Source organism: Triticum dicoccoides, chromosome 2A, assembly GCF_002162155.2.
Source record: "Triticum dicoccoides isolate Atlit2015 ecotype Zavitan chromosome 2A, WEW_v2.0, whole genome shotgun sequence".
NCBI classification, from domain to species: Eukaryota; Viridiplantae; Streptophyta; class Magnoliopsida; order Poales; family Poaceae; genus Triticum; species Triticum dicoccoides.
This window is the reverse complement of record NC_041382.1, coordinates 48587617-48594116: the sequence shown is the minus strand read 5'-3', so window position 1 is coordinate 48594116 and position 6500 is coordinate 48587617. Positions and strand designations below refer to the sequence as shown.

The window sequence follows — 6500 nt, the reverse complement described above, 5'->3', positions numbered from 1 at the left end:
GCGCCCGCCTCTGCGTGGCCGGGCCTCCGCGCCTCCGCGTCCCCTGGCTCCGCCCGCCGGCGGCCTCCTCCATCCCCCGCGCCCTCCGGTCCTTCCGGTGCAGCGGTGTGCCATCAGCGGGTCGAAGAAGATGGGGCTCCATCTCACGCAGCCGCCGCTTGCCGGCGTGGAGCGGGCCGAGGCTAAATGGCGAATGGCGAGAAGGAGGAGCAGAAGCAGGTGGCGAGGGAGAAGGAGATGGGGTGAATGGACGGCGGCGAGGTTGGGTGGAGAGAAGGAAGAGGAGCAGGGCCATGCCTCCTCCACCTCCATGGCCGAGAAGAGGAGAGACAGACGAGGGGGTGGGGGGGACAATGAGTGGAAAGTTTTTGAGACCCAGGTTAAAATTATCGCCGGCAGCCCCCCAGGCGGCGAAAAAAATGCCTTCTGGGGGGCCGAACGGCTGGAGATGCCCTAAGAACTACTTGTCTGAGGAGTTTATTCGGGGAAAGAGCCATTGACGTTTTTTCGCAAAAAAAAGAGCCATTGACATTTGAGGAAGTGAGGCCGAAACCAGGCCTAGACATGTGCGGCCTCAGCTAGTGTCATCGTTGAACATAACAACTTTGTTAGTGGGCGATTCTTTTTTGGCACTTGAGCTACAGGTATGATATTTTAAAACCTTGGTGGTAGTGTCATTTTTGCAGACTTCAGATTCTTGTTCCATTGCAATGACGCTCTCGAGGCAGAAATACATGCATTGATGTAGGGGGTGGCCCTTGCATTACAATATACGGACCTTCCTATAATTCTTCAGTAGGATTCGCCGGCGGCTCTATATGTCTTTGCTGAGAATTCACTGGACCGTTTTTAGTATGGACACTTGGCTTTGGAGATCAAGACTTTACTGGTAGATTGAGTGTTTATTCCTCGGAAAATTGATCATGAGCAAAATAAATTAGTAGATATTTTTGCAAGTTATAGACGAACTGAGTGTACCAAAATTATTTGGTTACACAAAGGGCCTCGTGCATCGAGGATCTCTTGACTCTTAACTGTAACTCTATAATCTTGAAATAAAATTCCCGCAAAAAAAAGAGCTTGCGATACATGATTGGGCCACATCTCTTTAGCCCACTTATTAGTTGCACTAGGTTGGGCCCAAGTAAGCAGCAATGGGTAGGTATGTCGCAGCGGGCTTTCGTCCTCCTCCGCCTCCCCTGTCTTCCCGACCTCCAGATCGCAGGCCGGCCACCGGAGTAACCGAGCGAGCTCACCTCCGCGGCGGTCCTTCCCGCGGTCGGCGAGCTCCATCCGCAGTCTCCTCCCTTGCTCCACCGTCGAGTTTGAGAACATCGTTCCGTTCTTTGGCGCGGCAAGCCGGAGAACGGAGAGGAGAGCGGCCGGCGGCCACCGAAGACCGAGGCGGATCTAGCAGGCGGCGTCGCTCCGGTGACACCCGCAGAAACCAATCGGAAGGGTGAGGAGGCGCCACGCTGGCAACTCACTCGCAGTCGGGTAAGTGCAGTGCCTGTACTACGTACACTGAAGAATACTACTACATACACTGAAGAAGTCTGAATTATTATTGTGAGAATCTGAATTGTCTGACCCTTGAACTCCAAGACTAAATACATACTGCAAAACAGAAGAGTGCCAATGCACGGCAATGTATTTCACCCTATGTTCCTGAATGTAAGACGCTTAGGCAGCTCAGTTTAAACTGCCAAAACATCTTACATTTACAAACAGAGGTAGTACATCCTGGATAAATATTCCTTTTCCAAATGATGGCCAAACCAATTTTCAGTTCTAAGAACATAAGGTACAGTGTGGGGAAATACATCTCTGAAGTACATAATGTAGGCACGGGAGACGCACATAGCATTATTCATAGTACAAACATAAGAAATGCTAACACATAAAACACTGCCATTTTGGAAAATAAACACTGATGGGGAATCACAACGTAACCAGCTTGTGGCAAAAGGGAGGCGGCGGAGGCTGTTCCGCTGTCGACATGAATCATACTGATACCGGCTCTTCCTGTGCCCCCTGATCCTTGTCCCTGTTAAGGTTGAGGATGCCAGCATGAGAAAGCAGAGCCCAGATATGGGTGAGGAACTCCCCGCCATTCTCAAGATGCTGCGTCTGTTGCTTGGCGGTGGAGTGCGAGGGCGCGACATAGATGATTGTCTCGGCCCAGAAATCCCCCATCACCTTCCAGCGCTGGAGCCCATCCGGCATGCTCGCGAGCTGCTTGCCGAGCTTCACGCCTTTCTTGAAGACTGTCACAGGGTCATCTCCCTCTTCTATCTCTTCTAACTTCTTCTTTATGTCGTCAATCTCAGGATGTTTATAGGATCCAAAAAGCTGTTTACGTTCTTTCAGCACCTTTGCTTTCAGCTCTCTTGTATCCACCTCGTGGTACGGAAGCAATTCTGGGACAGCTGCAATCAAGTATGCACAGTATCTAGACAAATTAACTGCAACACCTCGGTCATTATCTCGAGTAATCCCATCTGTCTGATCATCAGAAATATCACAATATTCAGTTGCGATATGCCAGATGAACATGATTTCCAACTGAGAGTGATCCTTGAATGTCCAATAACACTTATCAAACATTTGATTCGTCCTTAGTAATGCTTCTCCATTGGTTAGCTTGCCATCAGTTCTTATGAGCCCCCTAGCAATAGCTGCCTTCACTGCATCAGAAACCTCTACTGGTCCTACGGATTGGATAATAATTGAGGCCTGGTTGATCTTATTTCTCAATGCCCCAGAAACTATAACCTTTCTAAGAAAACCAATTACTCTTCCAATAAATGCATTGGCTGCATTGCAATTTTTCTTGACATACCTGCAGGGCTAGTGATACCTGGATCAAATCTGAAGCCAGATAAAATGCTGCCTGCACTAGTTCCACTACGAGGACTATGCCAAGAACTAGTATAGTAATAATGTAATCAGCATCTGTACTGTTTACTTCTATGATAGGTTTTGGTGTCTCAATAACCAGTGATTTTCTGAAGGCAAACACTCCAACCGTAAAAATGAGAATTATCTTGAGCAAAACCAAAAACGGAATGAGTGGTAGCCATGATTCCATTGATAGAAAGGTATAGTGATACTTTGTGAAGAAGAAATCATAGCAAAGACCCAACTCTACCTCAATAATTCTGAATGCTCTTCTGAAATCCCCTTCAGATGGCAACAATTTTGTGAAGACGAAATCGTGGCCTTTAAGAACACTGGCTTCGGGACAGACATCCCCGAAGTAGCGGCGATTCAAGAGTTGCCGACACAAGGCATATGACAGGCATAAGTCTTTCAATGCTTTGCCATGAGCTGAGTTGCCACAACAATCCCATATTTGGTCAATGGTAATGGATCGATCTGAGTGGCCACGGTGATCCTGCTTCCACAGCAAATGGTCAGCGATAAAAATGGGCCGCTCCAAGACTACATAATTGTAGCCCTTCATGCTCTCAGGGTCTGCAACTAGTGTGTGACAATAATTCTTGCAGTACCCCAGCAATATTAACCCCAGGGACTCCAAACACGTTGTACATAAAACGAGTGCAGAAAGACAGGAGACACAATAGGAACTTGAACTGCCATGCCACTTTAGAAAGCTTCGAGGTGAACTTGAATTTGATAGCCTAGATATCATATATGCATAGAAACAATATTTACAGGTCTCGACAAAAACCTGTATGTACTTTTTGCCAAAGCTGCCATAGAATTCATATTTCTGGACGACTGTCGGGCCCACTGAAGCCATCAAGAGAACAGCAGCCCAGACGGGATACGTGGAACTCTTGATTGGGAAGGAGTCCATCATACCCAATGTGAAGAGGACGAGAGGGAATGCAAGTGTTGTACACATGCTCAGGGCACCTTTCACGAAGGAATGATGCCACCGCCGCTTGCAAGAGCCCAATATGAGCTGGAGAAGCAGCAGAGCCGTGGCCATTACCACCAGAACTTCAACCTGGACGACCGTCCTCCTTGGGTGGTCCAACCAAGGAGACAAAGCCTCCATTGCCCTCGTCATGTTAACAGCTCCATCTTGTGTGGATCCCGGCTCCATGGAGGGAGATGGATGGGGAGGCCTGTGTGTGTGTGTGTGTGTGTGTGTGTGTGTGTGTGTGTGTGTGTTTTGCTCTTGTGGAGCTGGGTGTTTGTCTTGGGGGTCAACGAGGCTGGTTTGCACAGGCAATGAGGTTACTATATATGGTGTTGGCTTCCTCCAATGACTACTACTATAAATGAGACTATACCGCGTAGGGATTCCAGCATAAATAATTGGACTTGGGACGGAGGAATCCGTATGTTTTGTTAACACTAGGCAATTGCACGGGGCTACAAATATTCTAGCGAGTTAATATAATTGTGTATAAAAAAGGACTTACCTTTAATTGCTTGCTTATGTTATGTTAAAGTTGCTTGCTTATGTTATGCCGCCGTATGTGTTCATTTCTAAAAAAAACTGTTGTTTCTGTTCATCGTTTCTGAAGATGACATTTTGTGTTACAGTTTCGTTTTCACATTCTTCCTCAGGTCGGAAATATAAGTCCATTTAATCCCTCAAATATTTTTAGCTTTAATTGCTGAAAAATTTCAGCCGATGAGAACCTCAAATATGAAAGGGGTTCTAAATAGATAGTTAATACTAGAACCGCAGGCATGGCAATGCTGTATTGGAGCAGTATACTCTGAAGACTCCCTTGTAGAGGTCGATCGGTACATGCCATGGACATGAGAAAATAGTAGCTCTACCAAGGATAAGATCATGTCGATTAGATTAGACATAATCGAGAGCCCATTATTAACATCTCATGCAAATACCATCCGTCTCTCCTGCTGATAACAAGCCGTGTGTTCTACTTCTTACAATTCTCTTCACTTGGATAAGCTTTTGGACGGATAGAGGCAGCGAAGGCATCTGATCCAGATACCAGGTGCTTCGCTCATTCTGCAAGTAAAGGTAACGTCAGTACTACTGTCAGATTAGAAACAGATTAGAAGGAAGGTACTTGACAGATTAAAAGAGATTCTTCTTCCCTCATCACGTGCATATATCCTCAAACACTTTTGTGTGCAGGAGTGGAGTAATAGAGTTGGGGTGGAATAACAGCGCAGTGCTTCACATGTCGGCATTGTCAGGCGGCCGGAGAACGGTCCTCATAACTCAAGGCTACCGGCGACGCGTTTCAACAAGATAGTGTCACCACTGCAAACTCATTTTGGCACTTCCAGTTGGGTGCATGATGGTAGCTGCACGATGAGAACGGCCTCTATCTAGAGGTAAAGGACAAAGAAGGACTACTAACAATGTTATGAAAGCTATGGAAAAAATGGCAGCTTCAACCTGATAACAACCAAAATTAGGAAGAAAGGAATTTTAACTTGATATTTTTCATCTGCCAGGGTATACATACGTTCAAGGCTTTGAGGAAGCATATCACAAGCAATGTCTGAAGTCGTCCCAGGCAGCTCCTGAACACACTTGTCTACATGAATTCTTGCAGGATGAGCATCACTCCATCTTCTTCTGTCGATTACTGGGGCGTCTTGGCGGAGTGCGTGGCTGCTGCTGCTGTCATCTTTGATTTTGGTGAATTTACTCGTCGCTGTCACTGAATAACAGAGGTGCTACGGTACAGACCTGGTGAATAACAAACTATGTATACTAGTACTAGAGAAGATTCAGAAACACGGCAAGATTCAGAAACCCAAGGCATCTACAGTTTGGCCCTTCAACCAAGCATCCAGCTTGCTTGCTACAGAAGCTCTCGTTGACAAACGGTGTGGAGCTTTTTTTCTGGGCTGGGCAAGAATCGGTCACAGGGGGCCAATGCAAAGTTGCTTGGGACCTGGTGTGCGGCCCCTTCTCTCATGGAGGTCTTGGGTTCACTTCTCTGAAGCATATGAACCTATGCCTCCTCCTTCAACACCTACCAAAGCTTCACGCCACCGACACAACCCAGGGCTCTCCTTACTTGGGCTCCAGATATGGCTGGTCACCCTCCAATGACCTTGGGATGACAAATCCATTGCACACTCCTATCTGGCGGGATATCAATATTTGGTTTGCTACCAATATTTGGCATTGCCAACTATTGGCAATACAAGACTTGCCAATTATTGACGACTTTATGTGAGATAGACAAAACAACTTGTAGCCAACCAAATAGTTGCCAATATTTGGCACAATGCCAAACATTGGCATGCCAATTTTTGGCAGCAAACCAATTAGAGCAACTCAAACGGGCCGACCCAAACGGATGGCGCATTTGTCCGTTTGGGTCGTCCGCCCGCCCGGCGTCCGCCCAGTTTTGCATTTGGGTTGGCAGTGCACCCAACGTGCCGACCCATTTCATGTCCGCACTCAACTTTTAAAAAAGAGGCCAGCGGCCGATCTTGTCAGCGCCGGCATACACTGCCGGCTTCAGAAAATATCACCACAGTTCATGCTGGCGCACTCGCCAGCCGGCCGGCACACATGCTAGCAC

At 47.3% G+C, this 6500-nt stretch overlaps 1 long non-coding RNA gene across 2 annotated transcripts; it reads left to right on the top strand.

Moving 5' to 3' along the window:
- The first annotated feature begins 1200 nt into the window (after positions 1–1200).
- Positions 1201–6054, top strand: LOC119353137. 2 transcript variants are annotated; one of them, XR_005170326.1, is made up of 4 exons: positions 1201–1497; positions 4901–4972; positions 5090–5292; positions 5416–6054. It is a non-coding gene; the product is annotated as an uncharacterized LOC119353137 (long non-coding RNA). The 2 variants fall into 2 exon arrangements; XR_005170325.1 differs by having other exon boundaries at positions 4901–5292.
- The last annotated feature ends 446 nt before the right edge of the window (positions 6055–6500 follow it).